We start from the raw sequence: 25,240 nt of genomic DNA, 5'->3' as shown, positions 1-25,240 counted from the left end.
TAATGGGACTGCCAGTGAAGGTACTGAATATTTTGTATCTCTTTGCACTATAATGTGTAAGTATGCTCCCATTAACGTAGGGCATGCTTCTAATTCTTGTCTTTTTTATTTACTCCTGGCTTAATTTTAATCCTTCATTGGTGCTTTAAATGCCTCAAATAAGAATAATGCCAACTAGGGTGATTTTCACCTTTTTATTAGCAAATGTGAAACATGTGTAACTCATAATCACCTGGTTGTTCTTAGCCCAGGGCATCTGGAGAGCCTTTTCAAGATTTCTGCTCTCCTCAGGCACTTACCAAAGGGAATGCAAGATTCAGTCGTTTTAACTTACAAATCAAGTCCAGATTTGATTATTAAGGTTTTCTATTTCCTACTTGCTGTCACAAACCCATCCTGAAATTTAATTTCCCTACTAGACATTTTAAGCGAAACATTTAAATGAGAATGGCCAAACATTAATGAAGACTTCCAACAGGAGAAATGTGTGAGATTGAGTCAAGAGCTGAGGCTCATGTTTGTGTAGAGGGAGGCAAATTGTAGAATATGGATAGTCTCTGTTTTAATAAATCTGTGCTTTAAACCCTTTTTCAAACAGTCCCCAAATTTCTGTAGTTATAGATATCTATACTGGGTATACTGATTACATGCGTGTCAATCCAGGTACATTGCAGAGAGGAACTAATTCTTTTCTTGGTCCAACTACAAGATGCAGTGGTGGGCAAGAAAGAACAGCTTAATTAAAATTCTTTCAAATAATAATTTATTTTTAGGATTATTAGTGACAATCAGGAGAAATTTCTGAATTGCTGATTCTATACACAAGTGTGTTGGTGTTTGATGTAGGTTTTCTTATTTGTGAATAATTATTTTAATGCAATAATAAATGAAAGCAACCTCTCATTTTTAAAAATTTATTTGCTATTATTTGTGCTTGAGATGCTCTTCACATGGTCTCCTCTTTGTCACGTTATGACCTCCTGATGTCCTAAACCACACCATCTGCAGTATCCCCATGGCATTGTCTCCATTACAGTATCATCTTTTCTTCATACCAGTTATCACTATCAGATGTTCTTTAATTGATGTGATTATATGTTAATTTACCATCTCATCACTCTAGGATGTAAGCTTCATGAAACAGGACAGGAACCTGTCTTGTTCACCATTGTAGTCTCACCACCTAAATCTGTCTGTGATGACATGTGAGCTCGGTTATCAACAGGGTGTAATTTTTGCTGAATTTGAGATTTATTGCTCATAGAATTTAGGAAAATATTGTGTTCATTTTTCAGAATATGAACTTTTAAAATCCCTTTGAAGTAAAAGAGAATATTCATGTGCCTTATTTGCTTCTGTATTACAACCTTACTGCTATGGACTGAATTGTGTGCCTTCTCGCCTCCATATTCATACATTGAAGCCCTAATTCCTAAAGTATTTCATTTGGAGAAAGGACGTTTCAGAGGTAATTAAGTTAAATGAAGTCATAAGGGTGGTACCCCTAATTGGATAGTGTTAGTGTCCTTATAAGAAGAAACACTGGAGAACTTACTCTTTCCATGATGTTAAGGACAAAGTGGTTATCTGCAAGCCAGAAAGAGAGCTCTTATCAGAAACTAAACTTGAGTCTGGGTGGCTCAGTCATTTAAGCGTCTGCCTTCTGCTCAGGTCATGATCCCAGGGTTCTGGGATTAAGCCCTGAGCCCAACATCTCGCTCAGTGAGGAACCTGCTTCTCCCTCTGTTACTTCACACTGCTTTGTGTGCTCTTGTGTACTCTCTTTCTCTCTGTTTCTGTCAAAAGAAAAAAAAAAAAAAAGACCTAACTAAATTTGTCAGTGACTTTTTCTTGGACTTCCCAGCCTCTAGGACTATGAGAAGATAATTTCTATTATTTAACTCATCCAATCTATGGTAATTTATTATGGTAATCCAAGCAAACTAATATATTTACTAATTAACAATTATTTTTAATGACTTTATTAGAAAAATTTCTCTTTTCCATGCTATATCATGCTGTGTCATTCAGTTCTTGTTATGCTTTTAAGCCACTGATAACATTACAATGACTGTAATGATGGGAATGAATGAGGAAGGGAGGAGTTTTGTAAGATCATAGTTGAAATTTCCACACAAAAAAAGCTTTTCCTTCTACAGACTTCATCATTTATTATGTGATAGTTTCCAAAAAATAGATGGCATTGTATGGACAAGGGATAGCACCTTAATTGTCCTATTACTGCTACTTCCAATTTATTTATTTATTTATTTATTTATTTATTTATTTATTTATTTATTTTTATTTATTTATTTATTTGCTACTTCCATTTTAGATTGATCAAGGGGATAGTCTTTTGGGAGAAGATATACGTTAAAACGGCATAATATTCTGTGAGATCAGGAAAATGTTAAGGCCCCTAGTTAGAGCAGTAGAGCATGTGACTCTTGATCAGTAGAGCATGTGACTCTTGATCTCAGAGTCATGAGTTCAAGCCCCATGCTGGACCTAGAGATAACTTAAGGAAATTTTTAAAAAAAAAGGAAAGAAAGAAAACATATTTGAGTGTGCAATTTTTTAGCATTTTGTGGACTTTAGAAAAGCAGATGAAGACCAAAATGATGAGAATAAAATAATTTGTGAGTCCTTCTGAGCTATTTTCAGGAAGGAGATAAAGCAAACACAGAGCTAAAATCCACTAATGTGCATCCATTATTAACTTAGGAACACCTCCAAACATTTGGTGACCTACTTTTCACTTTTATTTTGTTTTTAAGATGTAAAAGCTACAGGTGTTTGTGAGAGTGAAGAAAAGTCAGTGTAGCTGAAGGTTCACCCAAATAATGATTATTTTTAAAGTTATATTGGTCATTTAAAAACACTTTCTATACTAATAATCAAAATTAATAGATGAAGCAGGTGCATACATTGTTTTAATTAACAACAGCTGTGCTATAGCAACATTCCAGGAGCTTATTATGGCATCGTTTATAGAGAATATGTTACCAATGCTTTTTATAATATGCATTATAAAAAGTTATTAAAGGATATGACTACATCTTAGAACCATTCAATAAATATTAATAAAGCATTTATGATTGTGCCCTTAATTTAAAATACTATCATTATCTTTCAAGCAGATGTCAGTATCAAGTGCCAACAAGCCATTCCTGACCACATCAGTGGTAGTAGTGATTAGCAGTTTCCCTGAGAATGTGTTAAACATCCTCTCTATTAGTTTGGAAGTACCCACCTTCTAAATGGTAGCTCCTGAGCCTCACTGTGAGCTATCTGAATCTCAATAGGAAAAAGGAAACAAACAAACAAACTTAATTCCCCCAATTCTTACCTACTGAGTTTTAAACTATAGCTACTTGTAACTCATGTATTAGATACCCACTATGGTTGAATTTTCCATGCCATATAAGGAAGATGTGGTTAATTTTCTCTTAATTCTGTTTTTACATTACCAAATGTATTTATTGAAAAGGAATATTTTTCTTAAGGCCCAGTGGGATCCCATAGCTCATTAATTGTTTTGAAACCTCATCAATCAGCTTGCAATATGCTATTACTTACGTAACAGTGCTGAATTGAGTGGCTAAAAATAGGTCCATTTATTTAAATTAATCATTTGTTTTATGCAATATCAGTTTGGAAAAGTAATGGTAAGGAATTTTCCCTAGATGAATGTACTGAAAAGAGATGTAACACTTTTGAAATTAGAGACTCTTCGATGAATCAATGAAAAATCCTGAAATGTGTTTCTTTTAAATCTGTATGTTAGTAAATTGAACACCAATATGTAAAAAAAAAAAAAAAAAAAGTTGAAACGTTAAAAAAAAAAAAGAAAAAAACAAACAAACAAACAAAAAAAAATGTTGGAAACTTAATACGAAAAAAAAAAGTAGAAAATTCAGTGGAATCTAAGAAATAAAACAGGATCATAGGGGAAGGGAGGGAAAAATAAAACATGATGAAATCAGAGAGGGAGACAAACCATAGGGATGCTTAATTGTAGGAAGCAAACTGAATGTTGCTGGAGGAGAGGGGGGCACAAAGTAACTGGGTGATGGACATTAAGGAGAGCCTATGATATAATGAGCACTGGATATTATATAAGGCTAATGAATCACTGACCTCTCCCTCTGAAACTAATAATACACTCTATGTTAATTAATTGAATTTAAATTTTAAAAATTGGGCCTTCCCTAAAAAAAAAAAAAAAAAAAAAAGTAGAAAATTGAAAGACCTGTAAACTGTAGCTCTGATGGCTAGAATCTAAAATCAAACAAAAACAATCATAGAATTAGCATCATTCCTATCCTTACAATATATAATACAAAACAATGAATAACTAGTATTTAGCCATAATTGTATACTTTTCTTAAATGTAGTCCTGCGGTGTGATTTTTTTTCCTCCCCCAAAAAGCCCATTTGCAATGAACTTGGTATTTCTGTGCTAACTGAGCAAATGTTGACATCACCTTTCATTGTCAGTGGATAAATGTATTAAACTCACTATCCTCTCTTAAGCTAGTTTTATTCTTTCTAGCTTAAATCCTTCAGCTTTAAAATAAGACAGAAATTTATAACAACACTTTTGGCTGAAGAATGCTTATAAACTTTCTTCTCCTATCATAACCAAATAAATCCAGAAGACCACTGTGTTTCCTATCTAATAAGTCCTAATTCTTAAAGTTTTCCTTCACATAAAGGAACAATAACAAAAGAAAGTATTGGCAAGGATATGGAGAAATTGGAACCCTTGGATGTGATTGGTGAATACAAGATGGTGTGGCCTCTGTGGAAAATAGTATAAGGTTTTTCTTTTCTTTTTTTTAAGATGTGTTTGTTTGTTTGTTTGTTTGTTTATTTATTTATTTATTTATTTATTTATTTATTTATTTATTTATTTATTTATGATACACACAGAGAGAGAGGGAGAGGCAGAGACTTAGGCAGAGGGAGAAGCAGGCTCCATGCACCGGGAGCCTGACGTGGGACTCGATCCCAGGACTCCAGGATCGCACCCTGAGCCAAAGGCAGGCGCCAAACCGCTGAGCCACCCAGGGATACCCCGTATAAGGTTTTACAAAAAATTAAAAATAAAACTATCAGCCACAGATCCAGCAAATCCCACTTTAGGATATATATAAAAAAAATGAAATCAGGATCTTGAACAGATATTTATACTCCCAAGTTCCTTTCAGTATTATTCAAAATAGCCAAGAATATAGAAACAATACAAATATCCATCAACAGATGAACAGTTTTTAAAGATGTGGTATGTGCACACAATGAAATATTATTGCTCAGCCTTAATGAAAAGGGAAATAGGGATCCCTGGGTGCTTCAGCGGCTTAGCACCTGCCTTCAGCCCCGGGCGTGATCCTGGAGACCCGGATCGAGTCCCACCTCGGGCTCCCTGCATGGAGCCTGCTGCTCCCTCTGCCTGTGTCTCTGCCTCTCTCCCTCTGTGTCTCTCATGAATAAATAAATAAAATTTTTAAAAAAGAAAAAGGAAATCCTGCCATTTGCAACAGCAGGAATGGACCTGGAAGACATTATGCTGAGCAAAATAAGCCAGTCACAGAAGGAAAGTAGTGCACGAGTCCACTTATATGAGATACCTAAAATCGCGGGACCTACAGAAGCAGAAAATAGAATGATGTGGGGAGAGGGAAATCAGAGTCTGTACTTAGTGGGTATAATGTTTGTTGTGCCCAAGATCGCGAATCCGAGAAACCACCAAGGAGCCGACACCGATGCAAGCGCACGAGGGTTTATTAGCAAGCTCGAGCTTGGGTCCAAGTATACCCCACACAGCGGAGCAGGGACTCGGACCCCGAAGTGGGTTACAGCTGGGTTTTTTATGGGCTGGTCTAGGGCATCTTCAGAAGGGGTGGAGGGATTTCTCAAGTTCTGTTTACATTCTGATATGGGGCCTTCAAGGGCATTGGGCTCTGTTCTCATTCTAAGATGGGACTTTCTGCCACGGGTGTGGGCTCTGTTGTCTTTCTGATATGGGATTACCTGCCGAGGACATTGAGGACATTCTGCAGTTTTTCCCGTAAAGTTCAGCTCTTACTCACAGGGACCTAAGATGGCTGTACTTGTGCTAATGCTAAACTTTCAGTGGGATGGCCTTAATTTTTCTCGGCCTCCACAATGTTATAGAAGATTATGGAGATCTGTACAAACACAGCACCTGTGGTTAACAATATGGCACCATGAACTAAAATGAAGAGGGTAGATCTGTTAAGTATTCTTATAAAAAAAAAAATTCACACAGGAGAGACAAGGAGACCTTTGTAGGTGATGGATATGTTTACCTTGATTGTGATGATGCTATCACAAGTGTATGTATATGTCCAAATGCATCAAAATTGTAGACATTAATTTTGTGCAGTTTTTGGTATATCAATGACACCTCAATAAAACTGGGGAAGAAAGGAAGGCAACATCCTCAAAGAACTCAGATCTTCAGACCTGTTTGGACTGTAGCTTCTCAAGCAACATTTCATGGTTAGAAATGGTCTCTAAATTTTCTTATTTTAAAAACAAAAGAGAAAATGATTTTGAGAGGGAAAGAAGGAAAGACAAAAACTCAAAACTTTCTTAAGAGTGGTCATGATTTTTTATATGTGCAATACAATGCAACATTCTATGGTTTCCATGTGACTTTTGGTTCCCTTATATCATTTTGGAAATATTTTTTAGGATCAATACACTTGATTTTGAATTCCTCCATATCTGTTGGGGGCACTTGGACTTAGTGGAGGACTTGCAAGGTCCATGGTGAAAATGTTACTCTGAAACAGTAGTAGCAGCAGTTTTGGTGTAGTAATACATAGCAGTGGCAGTACTAGGAATAGTAATAAGATGTTAGTAATGATGCTTTTGTTTGTGTTTCTAAATTACTGAACGTAGGTAGTCTTCAGAGCTGGCATTTTATATTAGCTCTGCAAATAGACTGAAATCTGATTGTGATCATTTGAGAGTCACAATCTCTTCCACAAACCATGTATTTCTACTTTAAAATCCTTTGTCTCCTTGTTTATAAAATGAGTAAAACATACTTATATTTTATTTATTAGAGACATTGTAAATTAAACTTAATAACTGATAAACCACTGGAGAGCCAGCAATTCTGCCTTTCCTATTTTATGTACCTCATGGTGCTTTGCACCAGAGAAAACACCAAGTATTTAATTGTTGAATTGGAAGTGGAAGCATTTTAAAAAGTTACACAAATAGTAATATTAGTTTGTTGTCTTAACTTGAATGATTTCTACACTCACGTGACATTATTAGTACAAGGAAATTCTTTGCTGAAAATACAAATGAATAAAATTACAGAAACGAAATCTTCCAGACTCTGAAATTTGAGTAAATGAAGTCTCATTTCCAAACTGAATTTATCACTTAGCTTTAATCTGTGTGAATTGTGATTGATTTTTTAAAAATCTGCGAAAGTTGAATTTTCAGAAACTGGAGAATTTTATGGCTCTCAATGGCTTTCTTAAAATAATGGCCTCAAAGCCATGTCTTTTTAATTTTATTAAAAAAGATTGTTTATCTATTTCAGAGCAAGCGCGAGAGAGCGCACAAGCAAGAGGAGGGGCAGAAGGAAAGGGAGAAGCAGGCTCCCCATTGGGCAGAGAGCCCAACACGAGACTTGATCCCAAGACCCCAGGACCCCAGAATCATGCGTGACCTGAGCCAAAGGCAGATGCTTAACTGACTAAGCCACCCAGGAACCCCTCACTTTATTATCTCAAATATCAAATAGGTTCTCAATATGGTCCAGTTAAAACTTTTGTATAATAAGCTTCATGCCTTCTTTCCATGAGGGCGATTTCATAATTTCTTCTCTTTTCAAATGTTCTGCATCAACATTTGACTCACAATGAGCTTCACTTCTTGCTTTAACAAAGGTAGAGTAGCACTTGCTTATCTACCCACCTCCAAATCTGCAAACATTTACAAATCTTTTTTCCCCTAATACAGCTAAGCAAGTTTATCTTCCTTTCAAGAGAAGCCCTTCTGCAAGTGTGGATTCATCATCATTCACCAACTCAGTCTGATTCCTCTCAGCTGAGTCAGCATCTTCTCTCCCTCCGAAAAGGACCATACTCTGTTGCTTTCAACCTGCTCTATATTGCTCACCCCAAAACCATGTAGACAAACCTCCATGGAACCCCTTATCTTGTCCCATTGATCACACCATTTTTCTGCTCCTCTTCACAGCAAACTACTCTTGTTGACTTCTCCACCTCCTCATATTTGTTCTCCTGTCATTATCATTCAGTTTGGCATCGCTCCTCAATAAAAATTACTCTTTAAATAAGACTGTATTTATCTATTCATGAGAGACACACAGAGAGAGGCAGAGACACAGACAGAGGGAGAAGCAGGTTCCCTGTGGGGAGCCAGATGTAGGACTCGATCCTAGGACCCTGGGATCACAGCCTGAGCTGAAGGCAGATGCACAACCACTGAGCCACCCAGGTGTCCCAATAAAAACGACTTTTAAGCAGGATGCCAGATGCAGTAGAACACAATCTGTCCTTATCATATTTGACCTGTCAGCAATATTCAACATAGTTATTTACTCTTTTTAAACATTGGCACAGCAGCATAGCTTGGAAACCCTAACAGAAAGATACCGTGTGCGTTCAAAATGCTATTTGATTTTGACTCCATTTCTCTACACCCCATGCAAGAATAATCAAGTCTGAGGCAACTTGGTAAAGTATGAACTTTCACTTTTGTTAAGACTAGCGCCTGAAGACACAGGCCAATTAACAACTCTCACTAAGCTCTTTCTGCAAAATGGAATCTGGCTCTGTAATTCCTCCATCTCATCTATTATAACTTAATTCATTACCTTGTTTCCCTCATTAATTATAACTACCTTCTTGGGTCCTGTCCTGCCTCAAACAGGTTTTAATTGCCACAGCAGTTCTTCAGACATATGGTCTATTATTGATTTAGTTCATCCTGAGTCTGCCCTGTGTTCTTACAAGCCCCGTCCTTTGTGTTTTTGGCTTTATGCAGCCGTGGCCCCTGGTTTTATTCCGTTTTTTTTTTTTTTTTTTTTTTTTTTTTTTTTTTTTTTTTTTTTTTTTTTTTTTTTTCACAGTCCTTCTTAAATAAGAGTGCACCAGCCTGGACATTGACCCTACTTCTTTGTCTACAGTATTCACTGACTTATCTAGTACTATTTACCATTTTTTAAATCCAGCAAAACTCATGTTTGCTCATGGGTTCTGAATTGGACCTATCTTGTAAGCAGTGGAAACATTATTCCTGATGTGTTTGGATTTCAAAGCATTTAGATCTCAACTACTCTTCTAGTGTTTTCAGAAATATATCCCTTTATATGTGTGGCAAAGTGATCCGAACTTCCTAGTTCTCAAATCCACACTCAATCCATTTTTGTTCTGGGACACAGGATGAAACAAAATTTCCATAAAGTAAGCTTATGGGTATTTTTGCCTAGCAAACATGTTTAGAAAGGCCACCCAACATTTGCCTCTGTACCAATTTAAAGTTTTGTCAAAACGTACAAGTAACAAAATTGTTGCGTGATGCCTAATATATACTAAGAATCATCTTAATTTACATCAGTCTTCAAAGTTACTAAAATGATGACTGGAGCTTTAAAAAAAATGACAACAAAGAGAATCTCAAATATTACCAATACATAAAAGATAGAAGGTATCAAAAAGCTTGCTTTTCCATCCTCTCTTTGGGAGGTGGTTTCCCCAATCGCTTTTATACAGAGGTGTGAAGCTGAAGATGGGCATCTGAAAGAAGCATCTATCATAAATTGTGAGAATGATTAATCCTCTGGGTCCTATATTCTTCCATCACTTGCTCATGGCCAGATTTCTCTGGAGCCTAAAATAAATCCCATTCATGCTCTGGGCCAGGAGCACTCAGCTCATTTACATAATACATTTAGCACTCACTGAATGCCAAGTGTAGATTAATAATCTGATTTGGAGAATAGTGAACAATTGTTTTGTAAAGTTGCAATTGTTACTGCTTTTGGGGTGCTTGAATTACAAATCAAGTGACAAAGAGCATATTGATCCAAACATGTTTGTGCCACAGAAATAAATATCACAGAGATACCAATATTTGAATTTAAAATATGGCAGTATTGTCCGACAGTCACTGCCTTTTGGCAGGCAATTCAGTGAATCTGTGAATGTATTCATGCGAATAATTGTTCATGAACACACAAAATCCCTTGACTGCTATTGTTAGCACCAACCACGCAATGCTACAGCAGGAGTTTTGGAAATACCTTTGAATTTTTCTGAATGGAACACATATCCAGGGGGACAGAAAAGGGTCCAGACTGGGTTGCATTAATTTTTGGTTCTCTGTCTGTTCTCCTCACACCTCACAGCACTTCAATCCAAAGCATATTTTTATAAAATGGAGAACTTCTTGGTTCAGGCAAGTGTTAATTGAATACTGCATCTGTAGCACCAAAGAGGTAGATAGTCAGAAAGTAAATTATTTCCCTATTTTTGAGAGGCTGTAACAGCCCCAATACCAACCGTCGCTATTAGGCACGTATGAGTTTCTTTAATAATGTTTTCTACCTATAAATGATCTTTTGGCAAGGGCCATGTGACCACAATAAAGTCACTGGATATCACTGAAAAAGAAAATATTTTGGTATAAAGAGTATTAAAAAATGACACTTTGTTACAGTTTTTCCAAGCAAATTATAACTGTCTGTCATGCAGACAAGGGTTGCCATGGTAAGCAGTTTTTTTGAATAGGTAAACCATATAAAAGTGAGACGGAGCATGTTTGAAGCTGGTGGGAAAAGGAGTTCAGGTTGCCTGGAGCACGAATAACTTCGGTATTTAAAATCATGGGTGAGCACAAAACCCTTTCCCAAATGTGGTGCAGGCAAATGTCTATTTTTCTTTCTCAGGCAGTTTCTCTCTAAGATGTTTAGCCTAGGAAACACTAGTGGTTAATGGAGCAAAGGAACCACAGAAATATTACCAGCAGGTTAGGATTCGTTATTGGCTGATTCTAAGGAAAATGAACCTCTCATGTCTCCAATGTTCATTGTTGTCATTGTGCCAGTAGATAGCAGGACTTCAGATATGTGGTCCCCAAACAATAGCCAAAAGCTCTAACAGACAGAGGTAATAAAATTATTTAGTGGGACAGTCACCTTTTTCTAGGTATCCCTAATTCAAGAACTCTCCTGTTTACATTACTGCTTCACATGATATCATGGAACAAAATGGTGATGTTAGTCAATATGTATCAATATATATCTTAGTTTTTAATGCTTCCGTGCTCTCTCACTTCAAGGCTCTCTTTTTTTCTAGCTACATTCTTTTCTTAAGTGATTCATCTAACCTCACAGCTTTAATACTATGTGCTGCTGGCTCCCTCATCTAAGCAGGGAAATCTCCAGCTCAGAGCTCCCTGCCCCATCCTCAGATGAATACATACATTTACACCTACAAATATCTCTGTTTGCATCCTTAACAGATACCTTCCTCATCGTTATAGGAAGCTAATCCTGAGCTAAGGTGTCCCCTTCCACATAAAAATCTCTAAAAAATGGCTGATATTGGGTTGTCTGAGTGGCTCAGTGGTTGAGCATCTGCCTTCCCCTCAGGTCATGATCCCGGGGTCCCCGCAGGGAGCCTGATTCTCCCTCTGCCTATGTCTCTGCCTCTCTCTCTCTGTGTTTCTCATGAATGAATAAATAAAATATTTTTTTAAATGGGAGATATTGACATTTAAACAAATAAATCAACTACATGTTTAAAAATAAGAAAAGGCAATACACAAAGAGAAATCTCTTAGGAATCCCAGAGGATAACAAACAGATAGGATTTGTTGATAGATGTGAGCCTGTAAGAAAAAATGGGAAAGCTGCTTGGGATACCTCAGCAAGGGCAGCCAGGTGGATTGACAGTGTCACAGTCTGGACTAAGCAGCTATGATGGGGATTTCTTTCTTCAAGTAGTGGGAGGGACTTGTGAGCTTGGATCAGAGAGACATGGCCACACCTAGGGTGTGGGCAATGGCTGGAAGAAATGCAAATCATCTGTACCCAGAAGACTAGCTGCTCAGGTACAACACCAGAAAGCATGTGCCACTCTTTCTCAAACTCAGCGAGAAATGGCCAGAATAGCTTATCAGCAGACTCTCTCATCCTTCTCCTTAGTAGTTCTTAGACTCAAGCAGACATTGTTTCACAGGAAGTCACAGTCTCAAAGATGGACATACAATCAAGAATTGCCAAATACTGAGAAAAACCAAGAGCTCAAAAACAGAACAATAGGATCAATAAGTACAAATGCCTGGACTAGAAGAAACAGAGTTAATGGGACAAACAGGAATAAGCATGAAAATAAGAACAGTGGACTCAGAGTGATAAAGCAAAACAGCACACTCATAACACAAACACACACACACACACACATAACAGCAGGCTATTCTAAACCATTCTGCTCTAGAATCCTCCTCCGAACAAGCTGGCCTTAAAAGAAGCAGAGACTCAGAGGTTGCCAGTCCAGAAGAATGTGATGGTCCCAAGGAGGTCAGCAAATTTAGAGAGCGACAGTCTGAAGGTAGCACAGTATCTGTGAGCTCTAGCAGAGGACTTCAGAGTCTCAGGCAGAGGTTTTAAATTATATCTGAAATACCTACCCTCTCCCCATACACACTTACAGCCATCCCCCTCCTTGCCAGGGTCACTAAGGAGATGATAGTCTTTTCTCAGGAGCCACAACTGGTTGGGAACAATCATGTTATATGTATGATATTCATGGGATTCTCAGAAATAGAGGAGAACACTTACAGAAAAATAAAGATGCATGCTAACTTAAGATAGGGGCTCTGAGTGTTGAGATTTGAGGATGCCCAGAAGTTAAATATGGCTTAGGGATACCAATATAGAAAGACATAGTTTCTCCATTATGAATACCCAAACTAACAAAAATAAATATAATAGTAATAACATGAAACCCTATTGATTCTTCTATGTCAGACTCTCTGCTAAATGGTTTACATGCTTAATTCCATCCAAGCTTTTTAGAAATCACATGAAATCAGTACAATTATTATCAATTTTCAGATGAAGAAAATGAAGCTTGTAATGATAATGTGACTTAAGGTTTAGAGTCAGCAGTTGAATCCAGACAGTTCAGAGGTTATCTGCTTAACCACTGTGTTCATTGCCTTTCTAATAGTGCTATGAGGAAACAAACCTATTAACATTACAGTCACAATATCCCCTAATCACAAGGAAAACAAACTTGCAATTGCCCTTCAAATTCCTAGAGGCAGATCATGGCTATAACATACAGAAATTAAGGCAGCAGCTCCATAGAAGGGCTTTCTTTAGCTAGTGCCTGCTTGGCCTCTTGGGTCTGAGAGGCAGAAAAGGAACCAACCCTTGGATCGGAGTCTCAGCTGGAGTGGAGGGTAGGAAATATAGATTTCAATGAGAATGCATCTTTTTGCCTGGAGGAGTCCAGGAAGGATTCTCAGGAGCAGTAATGTTTGAATAAGCCCTGGGTTGGGAATATAGCAGAAGAGGGCCAAAGTCAGATGGCTTGGGTTGAAGATCTCTAGTCCATGGGAAAATAGGCCAGGGAAAAACAGGCTCCCAGGTTTGGACAACTGAACTACTGTCTATATACTATTAAAGACTGAGGCTCAGAGAGATAACATAGGGATAGTCAAAAGGGATGTTAATAAGAAGGCAAAAATCCAATTAATAAAACTGTGAGATAAGATCCAAGGAACATCAATCAGTAAGTTGGCTTGAAATGAATTCCTTGAGAATGGAACTAGAGCTTTGACTCCCCTAAGACAGGATTGATTGCAGTGAAGGAACCTGTGATGAGCCTGCGGGGGTGTACTCAGTCACGAAAGAGGAAGAATAACCAGGCATCTGCATGAGAAAAAAATAACCAGACATCTGCCACTATCTAGTAATCTAGTTTCTGGCATTTTTTTCCTCTAATGTGTTTTTAAGTGTTATGTAAAAGTTTCTCCTTCTTCATTACCCAACAGAATCTCTCTCTCTCTCTCTCTCTCATACACACACACACACTCTCTTTTGGTGACTGAATGTTATTTTCTTTGTTGTTTTCAATCAGGCAGAGTTGTTGAAGTATTATTAAGAGATGAAGTTCTTTTGCCATGTCTAAAGTTGGAAGTAACATGAAACTTATTTAGATTTATACAGATCATCTTTAATGAGTGTTTTAGTCAATAAATCTCAGAAATATTACAAGGTAATAATATATAAAATTATTGAATTCTTGTAGAAGATAGTATAACATGAAGGACTAGATATACAACTCCAAAATTTGGACTTAAAGTTTTTAATATTTATTTAAGAAATTTGTCTTTAATCTCTTTTTTTTTTTTTTTTTTAATCTCTTTTTAATTTGGTAGTGCATTTTATAATTGTATCTTTGCTTCAAGAACTTATGATAGAAAGTCAAGAAAGTCTTCTCTCGGGAACTACATTTTGCCCAAAGTTGGCCCTCAACAGCAAAATGGACTAAACTATAAGGTTTTTACATCTAGTGCACACCATCCAGGACTAGTCCTGGAGCCACTGCCTCCTCTTCTGGTTTTACATTCCTGAGAAGGACCTTGTCTCTTCATCTCCACCTGAAGGAACAATAGGGCCCTTCTTCTCAGGAAACCACAATTTGCTGTTAATATTATAGAGTTAATAGTGTCGGAATTCACATAATGATGGACAGAAAGAAGGAAGGAAAATCCCTAGGAGAGGACCATGACTAATTTGTTTTTGTATTGACTCCCAAAGTGTGAACTATGATGGCAGGGCCCGTCTTTCTTTCTGGGATATGTGTTAATGTGCCCAAAGGCTAGTAAGCATTGAGTGCATTTAATATGCATGAAAAAGGCACACAGCCACCAATTTTGTTTAGAAATGGTTTATTTATTTCCTAAAAGTGAAAACTTCTCCATAAATGAAACTTGAAGAAACACACTATTAGTCTGAAGTCCTCTGAAGTAATAATAATTAATAATTCAAATTCTGTGGAAAAGAATATACAAGTCATTTATACGAGTCATTTACCAGGTGATTCTGTGCCACTCTCCCTACACAATATTTGCTGCTATAAATAGAGGGGAAAGGACTAGGAAGAGACAGACTTTTGGGCACCAAGTACAGTGCAAAGCCAGCCCCCTGAAGCAACAAGTCTAAAATCCACATGCTGAATGAAACAATAAAGAATGATGACAGTCAACATTCTAAATTGTGTGTCCTGCACCTTACTCTTCATAAAATTAGGGTCATTTTCTGTTTCAATTCACTCTTTTTCCTATGTTCAATGAAACTGAGCCAGAAATTGACACAGAATCCTTCAGGCGTGTTGGTCAACCATGGCTTTAACAGATGTGTCCTTTCATTCTGATTCAACCCCTTTACCCCAATGGCTCCAGAAAGAAGGAAAGCATTTTACTTTGTCTTCATTTAGCCTGCCCAATGATGTGCCCATCATTTAGCCTGCAAGTTTTATAAATTCTTAAATATATGTTACAAATACTTTTGATATATATTCAATATTTAATAAAAATATTAAGTATATATATAAATCAAACCAGCTGTTTTTTTCTCAGCTTCTGAGTTCTATTGCCAGGTATTCACAAGTCCAAGATCACTGCAGTATGGTAATATGTCCAACAAACTGGCAAGAAAACATGTTAGCTAAAACATAAGGCTAGAAGAATGAACTGATATTAAGACCAATGTTATTTATTTGGATTTTGAGGGTCCATTTCCCCTCTGAAGTTGTTGGTTTTCTACTGTGGGAGATGGCTATTCCTGCTAGTTTAGACCAATGCCACTGGTGATCCAAAACTGACTTTCAGTTTTGAATACAACAACCTGGTTTGGCTCAGAGAAGAGTCCTAGCATGTCACTTTCTGAATGCCAGTAGCTTTTTGCATAGGAGGCTCAGTGCAAGTGTGCAGTTGGAGCCCAGCAACCACTGGTGTCATCTGGAAAAACAAATCCAAGTATAGGGTTATGGCAGTACACTTTTCAGTCTCTCATTCAATGAGCTTTGACTGAATATATAAATATTCATATATAAATATATATATTTACAGAAAATATTAACATTTGGGTGACCAGAGGCATAGCCATTCTTGTTGGATTTGGACCCAGTATTTAAGACCAGCACATTATTTTGAGTGTGTGAACTTCATCTGAGTTATTTATACCTTGACTTTGATTGATTTTCAAGTTTGTTTTTATTAAACACAATGTATATGAGGTGCTGCTTAATTTGATTTCTTAAAGCTAAGGTAAGAATAGGTTTCCAGAGAGGTGTTAATTGGCATTGACCAATTGAAACTTGTGGCTAATTTTCATTTTTATAAAACTCCCTCTTATTGCTAAAGGCTTTTTCTTTCCTGTGTCTTCATGAAACTCAGTATGTCTATAAAAGGGATGCCTGGGTGGCTCAGCAGTTTAGCACCTGCCTTCCTGGAACTCCAGGATCAAGTCCCACGTTGAGCTCCCTGCATGGAGCCTGCTTCTCCCTCTGCCTGTGTCTCTGCCTCTCTCTCTCTGGGTTTCTCATGAATAAATAAATAAAATGTTTTAAAAAATATGTCTATAAAAAACCTAAATCTCTTCACAAAACAAATTCCATAGTTTATTTATTTTAGCCCTGAAAATTCCTTTTTATTCAGGATTATATAGCTCTTCTAAGATTGTTCTGTTGAGTATGTAACTCAACTTATGATAAATTAGAAATTGAGAAAGTGACCACTTGGAGCTCTTGCTCTCATGGTATGACCTGCTTTGGACCACATATCTGAGGTTATTGAATTAACACTAACACAGATTCCTTTATCAAGTAATAATTTTTTGTTACGCTGTGTAATGGAAAGTCTATGCATGCATGAGAACATGGACAACTCTTCGGATTTAAATTCTGCAAATTCTAAAATTAAGGTTATGTTCTTTGAATTCACTATTTCCAATAGCACTTGTCATACTCCCTATTTTCCTTCATACTAACCAAGAGTCTATCATGCTTGCTTAAAAGCCCCAGGTTTGGTCTTTGAGCTGGCAATATAGTGTTTACTTCCTACCTGCAATATAATGAAAAAGAAACTGAAAGATTCAACTTCAAGGGTCTGGATAGCTCATTACACTTTTCTGAGCATTTGCTTTCTTGTCTTCAAAATGGAGGCGATACTGTCATTCTTGTTTGTGAGGATTAAATGTGATAATGGATGTAAAATTATTCATAACTATAAAGTGGGTATAAATATGGGTTATTATTAGTCTTTTAGCAACTATATCAAAGGTGGAGGTGCTTCCTCAAATTCCTTGTAATCTACTGGATTAAAGGCAAAATTTCTTCCATTCAGTCACAAATATGCTTGATGACGTTGATGTGATATTTAGGTTTCATTCCTATATGTGGAATCCTGATTAAACCTACAGATTGTATTTTCACTTATAATCTGCCTGTGTCTGATGATAGGAACTCCCATTTGTCTTTAGCAGAAAGATAATTATTTGTGCCAGGGTGTAGAGTGTGATGTTTGGCATCTTAAATGTTTTACTGTGTACTTATATTCTAACAATGAAAATGGAAAAATGGTAGGGATTTCAAGATGGATTCTGAAGAGTGATCAGACAAGCATGCGTTTATGCCATTTCCATCATTTTGAATTTTAAATCACCTTTTAAAGGGCACTAACGCATTCTTGCAAATTAGTCTGCTCTCCAATTAATGCGCCCAACATGACAATAAGACCAGTTTCAGCTTGGCTAAGCAAACCAGTCAACCAGGAGTGTGTGACTTGAGGACTTGGAAAGCTTGTTTGAGTCCACATTTCCTTCCCCCTCCCTCCTCTGGGGCCTTTTTAACAGCTTAGATCTAATTAGGCCTGTTAATCCACCTAAAACCAGTGGATAGAACAGTTTCTATCAAAACCCTCCCAGTACTTGTAACAATATGAAAATATGTTCCAATATTGCCAAATTTAATTGCTACATTAACAATGGCAGTGCATTTCTTAATCTAGATCAGTGTTATCCAATAGAAATATTTTGTGGGACACATATGTAATCTTAAATTTTCTAGTATCCACCACCACAAGAAAGTAAAAAAATAAAAAATAAAAAGGTGAAATTGACTCCAACATATTTTATTTAACCAATATATCCAAATTATTATCATTTCAACCTGCAATCAATGTAAAACAATGTTAAGTGTGATATTTTACATGTTTTTGGTACATCTTCAAAATCCAATATGTACTTTATACTTATTGTGCATCAGACTTTGGATGTTTCAAGTACTCAGTAGCCACATGTGGCTAATGGCTACCATATTTGACAGACCAGGTCTAGATCATGAGAATTCTTTCCTTGATAAGCCCATTTCATGACATTAACTGATACACAGAAAGTTTTTTCTTTGTCTCTTTATTTTCCAGACCATGCACATTTTTGACATGCATTAAATTTTATAAAAGTAGACTGCAAATGGTAGTGATGAGAAATGCCAGGTTTTATTACAAGAAAGTGTTCATAAATAGAAATGACTGTGTTTTCAATCAAAAAGTAAATAATGCTTGCATGGAAATATGGGCATCCGATTTTCCAAAGGAAAATTGAAGAGTGGGGTACAAGAAGAAACCAATTATGTGCTTTATGAATGTAGAGATGTGCTATTTCCCAAGTTGAATATGCACACATATTTTCACATGATTCAGATATAATATTTTACGTGCTGTTTTAATAAATCTGAATCTAAATCCACTCTAAATTGTCTTATGTCTTTTGTTGTCTTATTTTAACTTTTTAGTGTTATATAATACGCTAAAGAATTGTTGTAATTGATTTGAATACTTCGATTTGAGACAGTTAGAGCCCTAAGATTTTTGTTATTATTGGTGGTGGTGGAGGAGGATTTTTTTTTTCCAGTTTGTGAACTGGAGTCTGTATACTTATTACAGAAAACAATAAACTATAACTCCTAGACTCATTGGGTATTATCTCTATATGGACACTGCATTAAAAAAAAGTACCATCTAAACAGCTAAGATTGATTTAAAAATGAAATGAAATTCTGAGCTTTAACTTGTGTTGCTCAGAAATCATTACCAAGGATCTCACTTATTTTTTATAAGTGTTTTATTGTTATTCAATTAGAGGTTTTTTTTTTTAAATATTACTTTTTTTTTTTTTGAGAGAGAGAGAGAGAGCACATGAGACAGAGAAGGGCAGGAAGGGGCAGAGGGAGAGGGAATGAGAGAATCTTAAGCTCCACTCCCAGCATGGACCCCAATGCAGGGCCCAAGCTCATGATCCTGAGATCATGACCTGAGCAGAAATCAAGAGTTGTCCTCTTAACTGATTGAACCACCCAAACACCTCTATAATTTTTATTTTTTAATTAAGTACTAGGCCCGGTGTGGGGCTTGAATTCACAAAGACCCTAAAATCAAGAGTTGCATGCTGTACCCACTGAGCCAGCCAGGCATTCCCAGAGCATCGCATATCTAACCCTCAGGTACATTTTCCCTATATTCTCTTTCTCTCTTACACATTTCTCCCTCAGCCTATATTGCTTTGGATTTCTCCCATTCATAATTCCAGAAACTTTTCCTCCTACTGTTCACATTGATTTTTTGGTTTCTAAATATCCTAATATTTCTTTTTTATTATTTAAATTCAAGTTAGTTAACATATAGTGTAGTTTGGGTTTCAGGAGGAGAACTGCGTGATTCATCACTTACTAGGGCCTCAAGTTCTTACTGTTATAAATAACGCCGTGATGAATAAATCCCTCCATAGGTTTATCATATCCACATTTCTGGAGGACAGCCCTTAAGAGTATGGCAAAAGTATTGATGTTTCTCTGCCACTTAATATGTATTGTAACATATGTTGTTACATAGTAATATGTAATTGCCTCACAATTTGCAACATCTATTGCTTTCTACAGAGATTGTGCCAATTTAAACTTACACCCCAGTTTTTTTAAGTTCTAGTCTGATCACACCTCAAGAGAATGCTGAATTTCACTACATTTTTGTATGCGAGAGTATTATTCAGTGGTCTTTAAAAGCAGCAATTAAATGAGGTCAAAAGGAAGAGCCTCACTTAATCTGTGAAAAATATGACTTTCCTGTTAATTAACTGACCCCGAAGCTTAGTGATATTTTTCCTGATTAGCCCTTAGACCTGAACTTTTCCTTGTGCTTATACAAGTCAGGCTAATAGGGAACATGTAATGGCAATCATTAATTGCATTGGGTTTTTCAAATCGAAGGTATAGTTATTGCCCATTTTCCTTTTTGTTTTGTAAAACTTGCAGTTTTCTGAGGGATTGACTGTAGCTGTTATTATCTCTTTGCCCTTGTCACATTTTACAAGAGACACATATACACAGAGACATTTATGGAAGATAAACTGGGTCAAGGGCGTCTTTCTTTGAGTTGCAAAGTTATGATATACAGTGTCCAGTGTTTAACTCTGTGTTTTTATTTGTTGATAACCCTCTCTCTGGCTTCCATTTTACTTAATTTGTTGACCCTGATGTAAGGATTATAAAGCAAAAAAACTTTCAATTGACTGCTGCCCACCCTGTGGATCCAAAGTGAGGTTTAAAGTTCTAGAACATTTAGTGTGGGTAAATGAAATTATAAGAATTATAAGGTATATCTGATTAGCTGGCATTGTCATTATCATCCCCCATGTTGTGTTCTTGGTCTGTAAACAGATTTGCTAATGTTTACTCTTTTATTTGCTCTGATGTCCCCATAGGACTTGATCCTATGTTTGCAGAATTTACTTGAATTGGTTCTAAGTGGAGCTGTGAAGTAGCATCAATGGATTCGTCATGGTTCTGAAAGCTCTCAACTAAGTCACTGTATAAAGTACCAAACTCCAGGCTTGTCTATCCAACTGCCTACTTGATATCTTTACTAGAAGATCTCATCTTATGCAGTATGAAGGCTTATCTCTAAACCCATTTCACCTGCCACTTTATCCATCACAGCTGTTAGCAGCTACATCCTGTCAAATTTTAGTTCAATAACCTTGTAGTCATCCTTAACTTCTCACTTTCCCTTATACCCAACACTTAATGCATAAAGAAATCCTGTAGTTTCAGAACTCCTTTGTTTCTCATCATTTTTGCTCTGACCCTGATCCAAGACACCATCATCTCTTAGCTGAATTATTGTTAGGTGAGACAGATCATATCACTCCCTTCTCAGAACTCTGCCATTCATTGGTCTCTCTTTCATTCAGAATAAAGAAAATGTTGCTAAAGTGACCTCTGCTTTCACCTCATTTCCTTCATTGATTTGTTTATTCACTTCACTCTGGAGTCATTCTGTCCTCCCTGCTTTATCTCTGCCTCAGGGCCTTTGTATTAGTGGTTCTCTCTGCCTAGAATGTTCTTCCTTCAGATAGCCACCTAACTAAACTCTTGCCTTCTTCAATTTTTTTTGCCAGAAGTTGGCATCTTAAAGAGGCCTACTCTGATCATCCCATTTAAACCACAGCCCCAATACTTTGGGTCCCTGTTACTGTACTTCTAATTTTATCTAAAGCACTTATCACCTCCTAGCCTACTACGTGATATTTACTATTTCCACGTTTGTTGTTTATCTCCCCCACTAGAAACAAAGTCATGTGAAAGTAAGGATCTTTGATTGCCTTGTTCATTAATAAAAATTCCAAAAGTCTAGGACAGTGCCTACACATGAAAAGGAGCTGAATAAATATTTGATAAGTCAAAGCCTTCCAAAACAAATTAAAAATAAATAAAAACCCTAAGGATTTTTCTGGAATTTTTATGGATTATTCCTTAAACTGATTATTAGCTTTAATGGAGCTGTATGTGATGTATGGAGGAGATGCAGCTGCATAAAATGTGCCCCTGCATAAAAAGGTTTCCCCCTTTGGCCTGCATGCTCTGGTTTCTCTTAGCTATTCCTCATTATGTCCTTGGATTTCCATCTTAATTCCTACCTCTGAGCCTGCTCCATCGGAGACCAATGATAATGACCATCTCAGAAATTCTCATCTTCTTCATTCCTCAAAAGCATTCAAAATAGGTTTGCAGTTCCTCCCTCTTAAAACTTTTTAATGGATTCTGTATCATGGTATTCTCATGCTTTCCCCCCCCACCCCACCCCCAACAAATTTTGAGTCTCCTAGGTTGGTTCCTTATCTTATTTATGATTAGCCTCTAAATATTGAAAAGTCCTAGAATTCTGTTACAGGCAATCTCTTCTTCCCCATTGCTTGACCATTTCTTCACTTTCAATTCAACCACGTAGTTATTACTGCTAAATTTCTATTTCCAGCCTTAGCTTGAATGCCGCATTCATAGACAGAACTGTCTACTTGACATCAAAATTTAGATGTCTATGGCCAACATGCATATGAGAAAATGCTCTGCATCACTTGCCATCAGGGAAATACAAATCAAAACTACAATGAGATACCACCTCACACCAGTGAGAATGGGAAAATTAACAAGGCAGGAAACAACAAATGTTGGAGAGGATGCGGAGAAAAGGGAACCCTCTTACACTGTTGGTGGGAATGTGAACTGGTGCAGCCACTCTGGAAAACTGTGTGGAGGTTCCTCAAACAGTTAAAAAAATTTAGATGTCTAATAGGCAACTTTAAATTAACAGAGTTAAAACTGGACTCTTGATGAGCTGTCATATTCCTCTTCCTAATTGCATCTTCAATCTCTGAGTAAATGCCAACCACTAACAGTTGTTGAAGCCAAAAAACTGGGAAGTCATTCTGATTCCTTTCTCTTGCACCAGGTCCCCAAACCCAACCATTATAACACTTTTAAGCTTTATCTCAAATATACACCAAATCTACCACTTGTTACCAATTCCACTGCTGCAATCGCTGCTCATTCAAGGCTTCAAGAGTCTTCTAAATCTATTCTCTTTGCTTCCATTTTGGGTTTTTATAATTCATTGTCTACACAGCAAGAACAAAAAAAGATCATGATGCATCTCTGCTGAACTTTCCAAAAGTGTCCCCTTGTATTTAGAATAATTTTGAAGTCTTTACTGTGTTCTCTAATATGCACATGATGCATCCGTTCTTATTTCTAAACTGCATCTCACACCACTCTCTATCATACTTGCTATGTTTGAACCACTTTGATCTTCTTTCTGAATTTTAACTGAATATTTTTTTTCCCTTCCCAGTGGACATGTACTTGATGTTCCTCTGTCTGGACAACTCTGTTACTTCATCTGAACCCAAATATTACCCTGTCAGAGAGCACTTCTCTGACCACTTACTCTAGAGAGAACCTCCTACCACCATCAACTACCCTTTTAAAGTTTTTTTTTTTTTTCTGACACTAGAGCACAGACTTTTGTCCACTGATACATTAACAGTGCCTTCTATAATTTCGGACAGTTAGATGGTATGCAACAAATATTGTTTTCAATAGATGAGTACATAAATAAGTAAAAGACTAACTGAATAAATTTGCTGCAGCTGAACATTTTACTGGTTGAACATTTATTTGGTTTAAAAACTTACTAATTTCAGTTGTAAGGTCCTTTTTATACACGTCTGAGCTCTTGTCTAATTCATATTTCTAAGGTAAATTGGATATTGCTGGGTTTCTTCTTTCTTTCACTTTTTTTGTTTGTTTGCCGTTGGAGAAACTGAGATTCGGGTGGATTGTCCGGTATTACTGGTATTCTCTGCCTAGGACCATTAAATCTTTATTCAGAATTGTTAATGAAACTTTTGGCTTACCTCCAGCCATCAGGCAACACTTCCTGAATAGAATCAATTTGCTTGTGTAAGAGAACAAAACAGTGTGCACAAAACTCTATTTATTTGGCTTGCTTTCTTTCTTTCTTTCTTTCTTTCTTTCTTTCTTTCTTTCTTTCTTCTTTCTTTCTTTCTTTCTTTCTCTTTCTTCTTTCTCTTTCTTTCTTTCTTTCTTTCTTTCTTTCTTTCTTTCTTTCTCAAAGATATATGGTTCTTTGTTATCTTAGAATCAGAGAACTATAGTGCTAATATTAACTGAGTCCTTTGCGGTTTACAAAATAAAAATTTTAGAAAGAGAACCAAGAAGCAGGTTGTCATTTAGACAGAACTTCACTATTTAGTTTTTGGACAGAAATCTGGACAGATCACTGCCACTTACCATGCTGAGGTATTTACTATCTTTTTTAGAGAAGTGAACCCAAGTAATTCCACTAAAATTTAAATAACATGTCTCATTCAATGAGCAGAGGGACTTAAGACTATTCTTACCCTATTGATGATGACCGACTTCCTAGTAGAGTGAATCCAATAAGAGATATGACAATATCTTAACTAGCACCATCCAATAACTATCTGTAAAAAGGAAGAATAATTGAAATAATCAAAGGCAAACTTGCCAAAACACTTCAAGGATGATCAGAAAGCCTATCTTTAACAGATGAAAAAATGTGGCTACTCAGAAGTTACTGTTACCAGAGGCTGGGATGAAAGCACACATCGGTGAGACAGAAAATTTACCACAGAAATGACTGAATAGAAACATGAAAGAAAGCACATTCAGCATCCAAGCCTAGATCTAATTGCAAAGAGGAACCATTCCATGAAATGCAATTAAACTTCGGAAGAGATCAAAGCATTCTTCCACACAGGAGGTGTAAGGGCAAAGAAATATTCCACTTACAATTAAGAAGCATTACCAAAATTTAGAGAAAAACCCAAAATATTTCTTAAGATTGAAACAAAAGGTAATATGATCATATGGGATAGGTTAGTTGTTATGATGGCACAAGCATAAAACATAAATAAATGCAATTAGCCTAAGATACTCTAGCTGGTAAAATAAATTAACTTGCATTGTAATTAAATGTCATCTAAAAGCATCTTTATAATAGTAGTTACCTCGTTTTATAATATTTCTGAAAATTAAATTTACAACACTGGGTAGAAACGATTCGTAATTCTCTATTGTGCTCAAATACAGACACAGTATTCACAGATGATTGTGCATTTGTAATGCTATTCTTTTGAATTGCTTGAAACATTTGAAAGGCAATAAACTTCACTACTTCATGCAAAGTAAAATGGAGGAACATGTCTTGTACGTAGATTATATATAGTAATGCCTTCCCCACTGAGAGTTTTCCTTGCCCCAAATCCTAG

At 36.5% G+C, this 25,240-nt stretch overlaps 1 long non-coding RNA gene across 1 annotated transcript in view; it reads left to right on the top strand.

Moving 5' to 3' along the window:
• The first annotated feature begins 1,300 nt into the window (after nucleotides 1–1,300).
• The window catches only part of LOC125754064 (uncharacterized), a 121,569-nt gene continuing 97,629 nt past the window's right edge, over nucleotides 1,301–25,240 (top strand). Inside the window, exon 1 of the long non-coding RNA XR_007407355.1 lies at nucleotides 1,301–1,468. This is a non-coding gene — a long non-coding RNA (uncharacterized LOC125754064). The remainder of the gene's footprint in view (nucleotides 1,469–25,240) is intronic.

Source organism: Canis lupus, chromosome 30, assembly GCF_003254725.2.
Source record: "Canis lupus dingo isolate Sandy chromosome 30, ASM325472v2, whole genome shotgun sequence".
In the NCBI taxonomy this organism is placed as follows: domain Eukaryota; kingdom Metazoa; phylum Chordata; class Mammalia; order Carnivora; family Canidae; genus Canis; species Canis lupus.
The sequence above is the reverse complement of the archived record's forward strand: the minus strand, read 5'-3'. Positions and strand labels throughout refer to the sequence as shown.